Source organism: Phalangium opilio, unplaced genomic scaffold, assembly GCF_054372755.1.
Source record: "Phalangium opilio isolate 3A_F unplaced genomic scaffold, DU_Popi_V2 ptg000100l_1, whole genome shotgun sequence".
Lineage (NCBI taxonomy): Eukaryota > Metazoa > Arthropoda > Arachnida > Opiliones > Phalangiidae > Phalangium > Phalangium opilio.
The window spans coordinates 1,057,973-1,071,595 of NW_028324203.1; positions in this window are offsets into that span (position 1 = coordinate 1,057,973).

Here is a 13,623-nt window from a genome sequence, read left to right on the forward strand (position 1 = left end):
TTCACCATTCCTTTAATGAGCGCCTGAATTGTTTCAAAGAATTGCGCCACAAGACAATCATATATATATAGTCATTTAGTGCCATAACATCTAACAATCATTATTACGACCAAGATTCGATACTCGATTATGAATTATCGCCATTTAAATCGAACTTGCCATATTTTGAGTAAAGTCTGATTACTCGTGACCTATTCATCCGAATTGAATTTGGTGAAAACTTTTCAAATATGAATCGACCCCAAGGAATCCGAAAATCGCATTTATATCCTCGAGAATCCAATATTTTCAAAGTTGATAATTTTGACATTTCCGGTTTCCGGTATAAGTATGCAAAGGACAACTGTGGAACGGGTAAAATATGAAAGAGGAATGCAAAACTTTTATAACGCACTTTATTCCAGAGCGCTAGCTTGAATAGTTTTTGAAATATAGTAAAATATGTGCGAAAAACGCAACGCGCAAGGACTTCTTTAACAGTCTGTACAAGTGAATCAGGGATATATCAAGTAAAATATCCAAGTGTATCAGGTATATACACAGGTAAAGCCAATAAAGTCTAAAATATGTTAATATACATTCTAAATAGTTTTGATATTTGTGTACCAAAATGAAAATACTCATTACTGGGACAAAGTTAATTTGATAAGGGGGCCTTGAAAAATTTGAGGGGGCATTTAGGGGCAAACCGAAATCTTATTTCAGGGGGCAGGATATATTTTTGAGAGGGAATTGCCCCCTGGTGCCCCCCCGTGGCTACGGGCCTTGACGGCAGCAGTCCAAAGCCGGAATTTCACAGAGACATGTTTCACTGTTTCACGATTTCAAATCGGATCATAAGTGCTTCCAATTTCTGTACCGACTTCACGGCTTACAGAAATTTAGAAAATCTATATCGCACAACGTTAGCTATCTCACTTAAGTCCAACCCATATTTTTTCTGACTATTATACACTCAGCCTAGCTTTCCCTCCAATCCACATAGACGCCAATCTGTATTTTTGTTTTCGAATATTTTTGCACGAAGTTGTAATCGCAAATAGTCAGTTATAATAAAATCGTTCACTGAAGGCTAACCATCAAGCACATCAAATCTCCATCTTAGCATTTCAACAATGGCAGACCGTAAAACAAAGCTGCATTCCAAGACCAAATTGAAATCAAAATTTTCGCAAACCGTATGTTGATAATCTTTGTCCAGCTGACAATCAACATATACAACAACTCAGTTCAGATGCTAACTCATAACTCCTCATTTCTCATATTGGAGGTGGAACTTAAATTTTACTGGTTTGAATATAATTTTTCCTTTCCATGTGGCAATGGCGTCAGGGAGAGGCACGCTGGTCGTGTTATAGTCACCGCGTTCGCAGTTGGCCAATCGGAGTAAACATCCTCACAATTTCTGGACCGCGTTCGCAGTTCTCAGAAATACCGAAAATTGTACTTCATTATGTCATCTATTTCATTTAAGTTCCGCTCGTTAACTAGCCTTTATCCCTTCATCGGCAAACTATCCGCCAATTCTTTCAAAGTTTTCCATCTATACCAAATACAAACCAATGTGCGCTTACTGGCTTCGAACAACAGGATCATGCACTAGTCTTTCGTGCATACCATATAAACATTAATCTGTACTTATTGGCTTCTAACACCACCATCTCCTGCTCTTTAGTCTAAACTACATATACACCAATCTGTAACAAAACCATTTACTGGACTTCCATTTATAACAAATAGAAACCAACCTGCAACATTGGTTTCTACTTCATTATCATCGTTACTGTTAAGATATACGCGACGATCAGCTAGGGTTATGTAGCCTCGCAATGGCAGGGCTTCCACCAAAGATTCTCGCAATTGCGGTTTTTCTAATCGCTTTCTGAGAATCAAGCGCTTTATATAGCCTTAATTTACAAACCTTGTGAAAAGGGTGTTCTCTTGAAATAAATCGAACAATAGCGAAGTTTAATATGATTTTGGAATAACGTTTCTATTAGCTACTTAACTTAAATTAATTGAAAATACTGACGTTTAAGAGAATTAATGTAAATTCCATTTATTTTGTTATTGAATAAAAACTCTTCCTTACGAACGGCACCGGTCAAAGTTTTTAGTGTAATGAAGATTGCATCTGAAGCCAAAACACTATAGGCATTTCATAGTTAATATGAATCGAGTAATTAAATCATGAAAACTCTAATAAAAGTTAGTTTTTATTAACGAAAAGAGAATAAAAACAGAGAAGGGAAGTCGATTAAGGATAGCTCTATTTATCCGTAATAACAAGAATGTAATTGATATACCCATTGGGGAATGAAGATTCCCTACAATAGGATTTTTCAGTTTTTGCTATATTCCAATTAATTAAAACGGTGGTTATATCTTTAAAATTATTGATATCAGTGGTCTATTTATCTAGTACGAAGTTGAGATATTTTTGTAAAAATATTGCATTTCATTTTCAGAAATTTCGTCGTAAGATTTTGCGAAGCAAACAAACCCTTCTATTTTTGGACAAAAGTACGTTTAAAATTTCAGGCCATATGTTTGAAATTTTAGTTAAATTCCACAAAAAAGATTAAAATTAGCAAAAACTAAATCTCAATATGGTTTCGGTCTACGTTATAACACATAGCTCAAATCAATTTCAGAACATGGACATGCATTGGATGTGGAAAGATGGGCGTTACCATTACGGACAATTTAATACGTACTTTTATCCGAGTTATTTCCATTCCGTAAAGATCGTCACAGCTTCTTCGAAACCCGAACAGGAAATAAAAAAAGTGTCTCAACTTTTAGAAATGGATGGCAATGTAAGCTTAAAAACAAATTGGATGACTAATATCAATGATAGAAATATTCCCTTTGATATTTTAATTTAATTGTAGAGCGTATTTCTCTTGGTGGTTTCCATTTTCATCATTTCTTTTTGTTTGTCGCTAAGAAAATCCGTCCACTTGTATTTGTATAATTCAAAACGACGAAGACCAAAATTACCAAATGTTATCAAGAAAATCTTCACTAATTCTTTCGACAAAGTCTGGAACTTGATATCAACATTATTCTATGAACGTAAAGTATTGTTATTTAAAAATATCTATAGCCTCTGGAATCTCCACACCAAACGCGATATTTCATAGGTGTGTTATTTAAAAATTTGAAAATTGGTGGAAAGCTTTCAGTAGAAACGAGATCGTAGGTTTTTGGCTAAGTGGCGTAATCCGGCAATTAAAAACTTTTTGAGCCATTTATAGCGTTATTCGATTAAGTAGTGTTTTTGGGATTGAATCCCTTCAGTTACTGGAAAGCAAAACGATTCTTCCTGTTCATTCTTCGAGAACTGACTAAGATCTAAACGTAAAAATTTAACATTGAAGCTCATTTCCTCCGAACGTCTCTCACTCCAACAAATGATTCTATATTACCATGAAATAAGAAAATTATCATATTTCACACTAACTTCACAATATTTTTCAGCTTATCCGAGGGAAAAACAAGGCAAACCCTTTGAAGAAATAATTTTGGGAGTTTAGTTATTAGCCTCTACAATTATCCTGGCATATGTTGGCGCCACCATGCGAGGTCAATTTTCTGAAGTAAACTACATAACCCTGGATAAGTTTACTGATATTTTTGCTAAACGATGGCACTGGACCGAAACTTCAAGGTTATATCACTAACAGATCATTTGAACACGCTTACTACCGGCAATGGGTGAAGATTTATCCTATTTGAGTTCTCTCTTTTCCTTTATTTTCAATGTTCGCTCATTGAAACAGGTAAAGGAAAACCCCTTGCTTAAAGGGGTTCGAGATGCGATATTAATTCCTTTTAATAGCAAATGTATTGTGAAATTATTGAACGAAGAGCGTGGCGCCTGCCTCATCAAAGAAGGCGACTTAAAATCAAACATGGAAATGATCTCATTCATAGATAACTTCCGCAACAAATGGATTTACTCCGAGTCAATTCACATTAAAGAAGAACCACCGTACTCTGAATTCAGATACATACCGCTTTCGAGTCAGAAGAACGACACCGCCAAGATGGAACTTCTTCGAAAAGTGTTAGTTCCGCTATTCTCAATTTACTCAGTTTTTTAAAAATGTATTAACCAATTTTCAGATTGTTATTTAACACGGAACACCGATTCTTTCGCTGGACGAAGCCTCAAACAATCGCGATGTTGAACCTCATTACCTGGAAAAAACCCGAACCGAAAGTGAAGTCGTTAAACTTCAGCACCGTTTCACTGCCTTTCGCATTTTGGGTTAAGGGTATAGTCGTCTCTTGCGTCGTTGTGGGATTGGAGATTTTGTCAGCGTGCATGATGAAAATATGAGAAAAGTAGAAAATGAACCCTAGTACACTTGTACATTTTCTTTGATGTAGAATGTATACAAACGAAGGTATGTCAGGATACGTTAGGTGCCTATTAACACCAGGCTATCCTCCTAGTTTGCATAACTTTCTGTGAGCATTACGTAGAAGAAACATCCCTAAACTTTAGGTGTATTATTTGTAGTCAGTTTGGTAAGCGTAAACAATATTTTTCAGGTGGAAATCCTATATAATTATTTTTAGATTATTTAATGCAATTGCATGCCGTTAAGAACGTCATCATACTGTTACACTTTGGCAGTAAGTATGATAATCAACTACTAATACGAGAAATCATTAATCGAGATGAGAAATTCGTTCCGTCTTAGAAAATAAACGCAACTTGAATTTTAGAAATGAAATTGTTTAACTTGTTATTTCTGGATTCCTATAATTTCATCCCTGTAGATTTAGCAAAGTTTCCCGTTACTTTTGGTATACCCAACGCAGCCAAGGGTATTTTCCATATTTTATTATGTAATAGAACACAATTTTTGATGTTAATAATCAGAACGGAACCAATTTTGTTTTGGAAAGTAATCTGCCTTCTTAAAAAGGCATAGCTCCAAAGATAGTAAAGGTAAATGTTGCATCTTCTTGAACGAACTCAATTATTACTGTAAGAACGACACGGTTTTACTATTCCTAGGATGCATAAAATTTCGTACATTACTCTTTAAAGTAACGGGTGTAGATCCATTTAATTGCCGCTCAATTACTCTTCCCGGCGTTTGCTCTCATGTATTTTGCATGAATTATCTTAAACCCGATACTATAGGTATCATACCGGTTAATTATTATAGCGAAAATCAGTCCATAGGAGCCATAGAATGTCTGGAGTGGACAGCACACAAACGAAATATATCTATTCAATTTTCCTTTAGAGGGAAAGAAACCAGAATCCAAAAAAATAATGTAGACGGTTTTTGTGAGATCAACCAGGAAATATTTAAGTACTGGGGCTGTTTTTATCACGGGTGAAAAATACATTTTTCTTTAAACAGAAACACTCCTTTACACGGAGACCCTGCCCAAACTTTTAACTATAAGATATAATAGAAGCATGAACGTGTTAGCTAATTTAGAATCCCTCAATTATACAGTAAATGTCAAATGGGAGTGTGAATGGCATAAGGAAAAAAACAATGAAACACCTATAGGACATCCCGAAACAGTATTAGACAACTTTCCTGACATATTTTCGTTTGATGGCCTTCTTTAACGCGACGTATTACAGGCCCGAACCCTAATTCATCCCGTTTTGCCTGCTCGTATTAACGAGAAATTAACATTTCCACTATGTTACACATGTTGTAAAACCCAGTTTCAAGGTGATTGCGAACATGCTCCAGAACAAAGAGAATTGCGAGGTACATGGGTAGTCGACGAGTTATGTCATGCAGTAGAAAATGGTTGCACAATAACATTAATGTACGAGGCTTGGTCAAACAAAGTGACACAGCACGACCCCAAAACAAAACAGGGAGGACTGTTTAAAGATTATGTTAATACCTTTTTAGAGTATAAAACACTGGCTATTGGCTTCCCTTCAGATTGCCACACTCAAGAAGATAAAGAGAACTATATCAAAAATTTCAAAGACGTGGAGGGTGTAGAATTAGATATCACTAAAGTAGAGAAAAATGAAGATCTCAGATGCCTTAAGAAATTTATGCTTAACTGTTTTTGGGGTAAATTCGGCCAAAAACCAGACACACATCTACCGAAATAATCAAAAATGCTTGTCGACTATATGCATTAATACTAAATCCAGACTTGGAGGTCAAAAGTCTGTTAACAATAAATGAAAACACAGTACTAGTAAAACATGAAAATATTCTAGAAAACGAGATCATACACAAACATACAAACATAGTTATCGCTTGTTACACAACAGCTATGGCACGATTACAATTATTAAAGCACCTTGAATTAGTCGGTGACCTTTGTTTTTATTTTGACACGAATAGTTTAGTATACCTTTCACCAGATGGTACGCATTTGCTACACACTGGCGATTATTTGGGGCAACTAAAAAATGAACTAGAACCTTATGGACAAGATTCTTATATTTCCGAATGGCTGAGTGCTGGACCCAATAACTATTCTTTGGACATCCTAGACCCTAATACGGGCGTAAAAACTAATATCAGAAAAGTTAAAGGATTTTTCTTAAATTCTTTAACTGAAAATTATATAAATTTTGAATCAATGAAGAAACTAATAGGCGTAAACAATGACGGTGAACCCCTAATGAATTCGTTTCAAGTCCCTATAAGCCCTCAAATAAGCCGTCTACAAGATCACACACTGATCACGATCAATCAGACCAAAACATATCACGTCGTAGTCGATAAAGTTAGAATTCTACCTGCTTATAAAACTGCCACCTACGGTTAAATTAAATAGAATCAATGACATTTTTTCACGTGAATTACTTGTTTATATTTTTGACACCCAGTATCAGTATTTTGATTAATATTTAAAGTATAATTTTTGGTAGTGCTTGAAGTATATTTTTTAATAATATTTGCGTATTACAGCTATTAGCATATAACAATATTTAACGAATACGCAGCGTTTTTAGTAATACCTGTGCATTTTATCTGGACCTTTAAGCGTATTTCAGTAATTTTAGTCTGTTAAATTCTTATGAAAAATATTTTTTGTCTTTCGCATGAGACGTTTAGTTTATTAACTAGCCATATATTTGACACAAAACGTATCGTAACCATTATAATTTATGAGTACTAAAGGTACATGTTTATTTCAATTTATGTGCTGAATAATCATAATTAGTAATATAATATTGTTCTATTTTCTATGAAGGTATATGTCAATATATGTGCTTAATAATATTGTACTACGCTATTTTGACGTAAGAATTTGTATACATTTTGCGTTTTAGTCCATTAGTATAAACATTAGTCTTGTAGTTATTGGTTTGTTATCAAAACCCGTGTACTTCTTATTTTTAATGATGTTTTTAGTACTGATTCCGCATATTAACTGTAATCGTATATCAGTATTTTTGCACGTATTAAAAATGTATATTTTTCAGTCATACCTATGAGGATTTTTAGTTTAATAACTACCTCGCTAATTAGACTTATTCGCCATGAGCTCAAGCCTAGGTAGGCTTAGCTTCTGGAGGGGCGCTACCCTGGTTTTCGAGGAGACGGTGGTTTCTCAATACATTCCGGATTCTGTGCGATACCGTAAGTAACTGACAGCTGCATATGCTTTTTCGCTGGCGTCGCAAAACACGTGGATCTCAACGTCTTGGACTGGATCATCTGCCTCCGCAAAATACCATCTGGGGATCTTGAGTTTCTGGAGATTGGGTAAGTCTTGACACCAACGTACCCATTCGACTTGAATTTCCGGAGGCAATTTATCCGCTTTATTTCACTTAACTGAACGTACGGTATCAAATATAGTGGCGGCGTGCATCAGGGGTTTAGTGGAGCGTTTCGTGCCGAGTCACTTTGGCCTTCAACATATATCACGAGAAAATGTGCTAACTAACCACCAATCAAAGGCAGCAGTAACCCTCTTTGCCAGAAACAAGCCTAATTCCCTCATCACTATTGTAGATGGTACCTATATTAAGGTTGGAAGATCCAAGGACTATACTGTTCTTCAAAAATCATTTTGCGTGCATAAAGGCCAGCATATCCTCAAGCCAATGCTTATGGTTACAACTACTGGTTACATCCTGGATATAATTGGACCATACTTTGCTAATGGCCGCAATAATGACGCTCGAATATTAAACCATGCTATCAAAAAGAGAGAAGAACTAAAGTCCTTTTTTCAAGTTGGTGACGTCGTACTGGCGGACCGAGGTTTCCGAGACTCCAACAGCTTACTTACAGAATTGGGTGTTGACCTACAAATACCGTCGTTCCTGTCTAAAGGCGAGAAGCAAGTAAACACCCAAGAGGTTAATCGTTCCCGACAGGTAACCTACGTCAGATGGCCGGTTGAAGTTAGAAATGGTCATTTGCAGAATATATTCCGTTTGTTCCAAAGTAGAATACAAGTGCCTATTATAACAGTAGTACCGGAACTTCTTCAAATTGCAGCCGCCCTGATTAACGCGTACCATCCAGACTTACATCTCAAAGGGACATGGGAAGACGCCGTCGAAAGAATGGTGGCAGTTTCGACGAACGCAAATCCGCTGAAGGAGCTAGTAGAGCGCGAACATATACTTCGCAGACCGTCTCTATGGAAAAGAATTGAGGACACTGACTTTGATGATTTTCCGGTACTAAGGGAAAGCGATGTACGCCAGGTGATCATGAGCGATTTTAAAACCAAGCGCGCTGAGTCTTACGTCGCATTGACTGTCGAGAAATCGGGTTCTTTCAACATCGACGCTTCCAAACTTGAACATGATTTAATCCGGATTCGTGTGCCTAGTCAGTTTTCCAGCTCAGTTGTTCATCAAGCCCTCATTCGATATGTACCCAACGGTAATGGTATTCATGCCATTCTAGGTTGGTACTGTACGTGCAAAGGTGGATGTTTGACGATAGGCGCTTGTGCTCATGTTAGTAGCGTAATCTGGTATCTCGGTTATCGCCGCCATGTCGATCGAGGCAGTTGGTACCAGTCAAAATTGCGTGTCGTGTGTGAAGATGCCTCTGAGCTGGAAGGGCTTCCCGACATATGCTAAACTGTTGAACAATGTAGAAACGTAAACTATTTGATTTGAAATAAAAAATTCTACTCCAGCATCCGTTTTTGGTATTATTTCTCTATGTTTAAGGTTACGTTTGACAAAACCAAAGACTATATGAGTCAACTAAATAGTCTGTGCAAATCCCCTGAATGTCACTCGAACCGCAATGCAGCAGTGTACGAGAAGTCGAACACTTCTACAAGCGTTTGGACTATTTTCCGAGTGTTTTAGACCAAAATTCCAGTGATTTTATTTCGTCGTGGACGCTGTACCCTTTGCAGTTACAAGATATACCTTTCCCACATTTTTCTTACATCAATTCTGTATAAGAAATTCGAAACTCCGAGTGTTTCGGTGTGGGGGAAGGCTGTCGTATCCGTGGCTAAAGTCGATAATTCCGCCTATACTTAACATTACGAGGAAATTTTTGTCGCCCCTCCATTCCCAGAATACTGACTATTTAGTGTTCCTTTTTTGTGAAACACATCCCTTTACCATCCAATTTTCATATCATAGCAAGAAATGGTCAAAACGGAGACAATAATTTTTAACATTACAGGCCCCAAGTGTCTACCGGTTGTTGCCGGTCTTCTTTTGCCGAAGTTGACGTGAAGTCGTCTAACGATATTTTGCACGTCATTCTGTACTTGAGTTTTATAATATCTCACAGCGTTTTAGCCAGTTTTTACGAAAGTATGCTGGCTTCTTCGACTGTGGAGTACCCCCACAAGTGTCTACCGGTTGTTGCCGGTCTTCTTTGTAATTCCTTGATTGTAACTTAAATTTCTTTTAACCAATTAAATTAAACTAATTTACCTGCTATCATTAACTTTATTAAATTCCACGTATTTAGATACTGTTTATTTTTTAAACACTTCAAGTATCGCAGCATCTTTCCAAGTATTACCAAGAAGAACAAAGCAAGGAATATTGTAATCCAAAGCTGAAAATATACATTGATCTAAAAGTTAAAAGTTGAGGTCCAATGAAAAGGATTATTGAACTAACAATGGACGACCGTAACGATGTCGGAGTTCAGGCTCTGTTAATGATTGAGGAGTTATAGGTAAGCTGTAAACTGTGAAAAGCAAAGTGTTCTAGGCGAAATTTAGATAAACAATTATGTCCCTTATACTGGGTCTCCCAAAAAGGCTTAATACAGACAGGCATAGATTTAATTTTAGAAGTAGGAATGGAGAACGGTTAGTATTTACTTCAGTAACGAAGAGTTTAAATTATCTTATTGGCTCACTTAAACTGCGTTTTGATGACGTTGCTGACGAGGATGGCGAAAAATACGTAATTTCTTTTTACCTCTGTCGCTACGACCCGCCTCTTCTTTCATACCCCCGTCCCGTGGAAGGGGGTCCGGGACTGTGACGCGCGCCCAGATTAATGTGCTCTCCATAAATGCTTCTAAAATTAAATCTCTCCCTGGTAAAGACTAAATAGGAAGATGGACCGCAAACACGACTATAGTCAATTCTCGCTTGTCGATCTCGAACTTGATCGAGCTGTGAATCTCTATTATTACGAAGTATAGTTTGTGTCATTCTTATGAAAAGAACATATCTTATAAACTTATGATAAGAGTTTTGATCTTCAGTTCACCTAGAACCCACTTCACGTAAACTTACTGAAATAGGGGTAATTTCACTTCATTTCTTAAAGGTTTTGAAGTATTATAATATTATATAATTTCCCCGCAACCCTTAAGTACTTTCTTTCGTGAAGAAAATTTTACCATTAAACTTAATTATTTTAGCAAATATTAAGTCTAGCGTAACTTCAGCTCGCTTAAAACTTGTTTCGTTGAATTTTGCCCTATAATTATATCTTTAATATTTCATTATTTGAAAATTTAAGACCAGGTTGGAATTATTATAAACTTCACGAAACTTTGCATAGCACCATTATATAACAAAGCTTAGAAGTGATATACCGTTTTAATCTCTTTACTTTAGAAACGTTAAGCATTAAACTTAAATATTTTAGCAATATTATTAAGTCCAGCCACATTAGTTACGCCTTTTGGCCGAGGGGTCGGTCATTCATGAAATCCCGTACGCCACCCGTGAAATCTAACTTAAGAAATCCGAAATCAATGCTGATTTCGAAATGAAATAAAAAATCCGAAATCAGCAACGAAATCACAAAATCAGTGAAAAAAATCACAAAATCAGTAAAAAAATATCACGAAATCAACAAAGAAATCACAAAATCAGAAGCGAAATCACAAAATCAGTAAAGAAATCGTGAAATCCATTACAAAATTCACGAAATCCAAAATCCAAAGAAATCACAAAATCCGACGAAATCAAGGGGAAAAACTCAAAATCCGAGGAAATCACGCGAAAACCTCAAAACCCAACGAAAACTAGGGAAATTTAGCAAAATACGTCAAAACCACGGTAAAAATAGCAAAATTCGATGAAATCCATCGGATTTTATCGAATTCTGAAATCTACAAAATCAAATGAAATCCGACGAAATCCGAAGAAATCAAATTGGATTTCGAAATCCCGTACACTTTTTCCAAAACGTCAGACCCCTCGCTCTTGGCTCGTAATTGGAGCTAAGTTATCATTAAACGCGTCTTGCGTCTTGCTTTGCATTTATCGACAAAACAAACTCTCATTACACAGTTTTTGAGAAATGTAAAAGTTCAAAGCTAAAGTATACGTTGCATTTGCATTGAGAAGAAACGAAAAAACAACGCCCAGTTCACTGAATATATTGCGTCTTGGGCAACGGTGCGGATAAGACATAAAATAAACTGATGATATGATAACTAACATAGAGGTTCGTAATTATGAACATGAACGATACTAGTAAGTTAACTCTCCTATATGACGTATCTTTATTTTTATACACATTGTTTTTTATAACCTTTTACATTCTCCAGGGTTTATCGAATAATTCTAATCCGGATACAGCAATTCATTGCATTAAAATCTGTGAGCGAGATGAAGCATTACAAAGTTGGTATATCTGAGGTTAGTTGAATCCATTCGTTGAAATTGAGAACATATTTCACTGTAAGGCTTTTAGTTTGAGTTTGAGACTTACTACAAAGGCCCCTGGTATTGCCCTTCAGCTCATTTTTACTAGTTTTTGGGTCGCCATTTTTAAATATGGCGTCAAATCGAGGCCCAAAATTCATTCCATAAAGTGCTTCTATAGGGGTCATCTGATATTCCAATCTAATGTTGAAAACAGTGTCCCTTAGGGCAGAATGGAGATAAATGTTACATTTTCGACCCAAAATTAATTTCCCAAAGAACATCCCCCTTAATTTATGCCTTCAGACTTATCAGAAAAACCCTGTATGAAATTGCAGATTCCAAATTTCATGGAACCAGAAAATAATCAAATAATTGGAATGTTTTCTGTTTTATGGACATATATAACTGCGCGTTTAAATGTCAGGTAGATTTACGTAAAATTTAAAAGATGGGTCTAGAAATAATTTTTCGTTCACTTAATTTGCAGTATGGTAGTAATCGATCCTCTTAATTTCGGAAACGTATTTGCAAACGGAAGTGGAAACGGAGTCGTTGGAACAGTTTTACGTAACGTAAGCAATTGCTAAACTAATATCATAAGCCTATAATTTGATGAATAAGTTTCACGTGTTGCAAGGCACCTAGTGTTTACCGAAAAGCGTCGAAATAATTCTACTAAATTCTACGAAACCGATTTTTCCATCAACCCAATTTATCTAACAGCGGACACGGTGAAATATCTAGATTACACACCGACTATTACTCGAGAAGACTGGGTCTTCGTTTCTGGACCGGCAAGGATTGGTTCGAAAAACTACTTCTCAACTCTGGAATCCTTTGAAAAACCAGTGAGACATTTATAAATAATTCAAAAACGGGTACCCTTTAACTATTAATCTAACTAGCACAGCACTGGTTATAAATTTATTCGTACACGCACAAACTAACTATACTTGCTCTAAAAATCAATACTTTCAATACTTTAGTACCCACGTGTTCATTAAAGGGTCTGTAAGGAAGGTATCGGTAGTTGGTGTAAAATTATTTGGAATACGTCATAGCCACGTGACTGAGGAAAGGCAAGGTGTGGTTTAAATAAACTTTGTTCGTTTTATTTGGAATAGTAGCTCTTTGGGTAATACCGTTGCTTCTTTTGAAAAACAAGGATTAGGGGTTCAATCGCACTCAATGTGGAGTCTTTGGGTCTTGGCGTCACGTGGTGCCTGTGACGTGTATCCAACCATTTTAACTCACAAGCCGATGCCTTCTTTACTGACGTAAGATAGTTAGGGGTTTTAATATGCGTAATTATTTATACATTTTAGGTGTGGCTGGTATTGTTCGTCGTGTTGGTGATGTGCTGTCTTAAGTGGGCAATTATCGCGCACATGTTGAAGAAAAAGCGAGACAAGTGGTCCTTCCTAGAGAAATTTGCAAGCTCCATGTACCTCTCAAGTTTGGCACTTTTAGGCGAACACCAAGATCGCACTGGTCAACGCATTTTCGGACGTATTTACGGAATATCATGGAAAATAGCTGCGA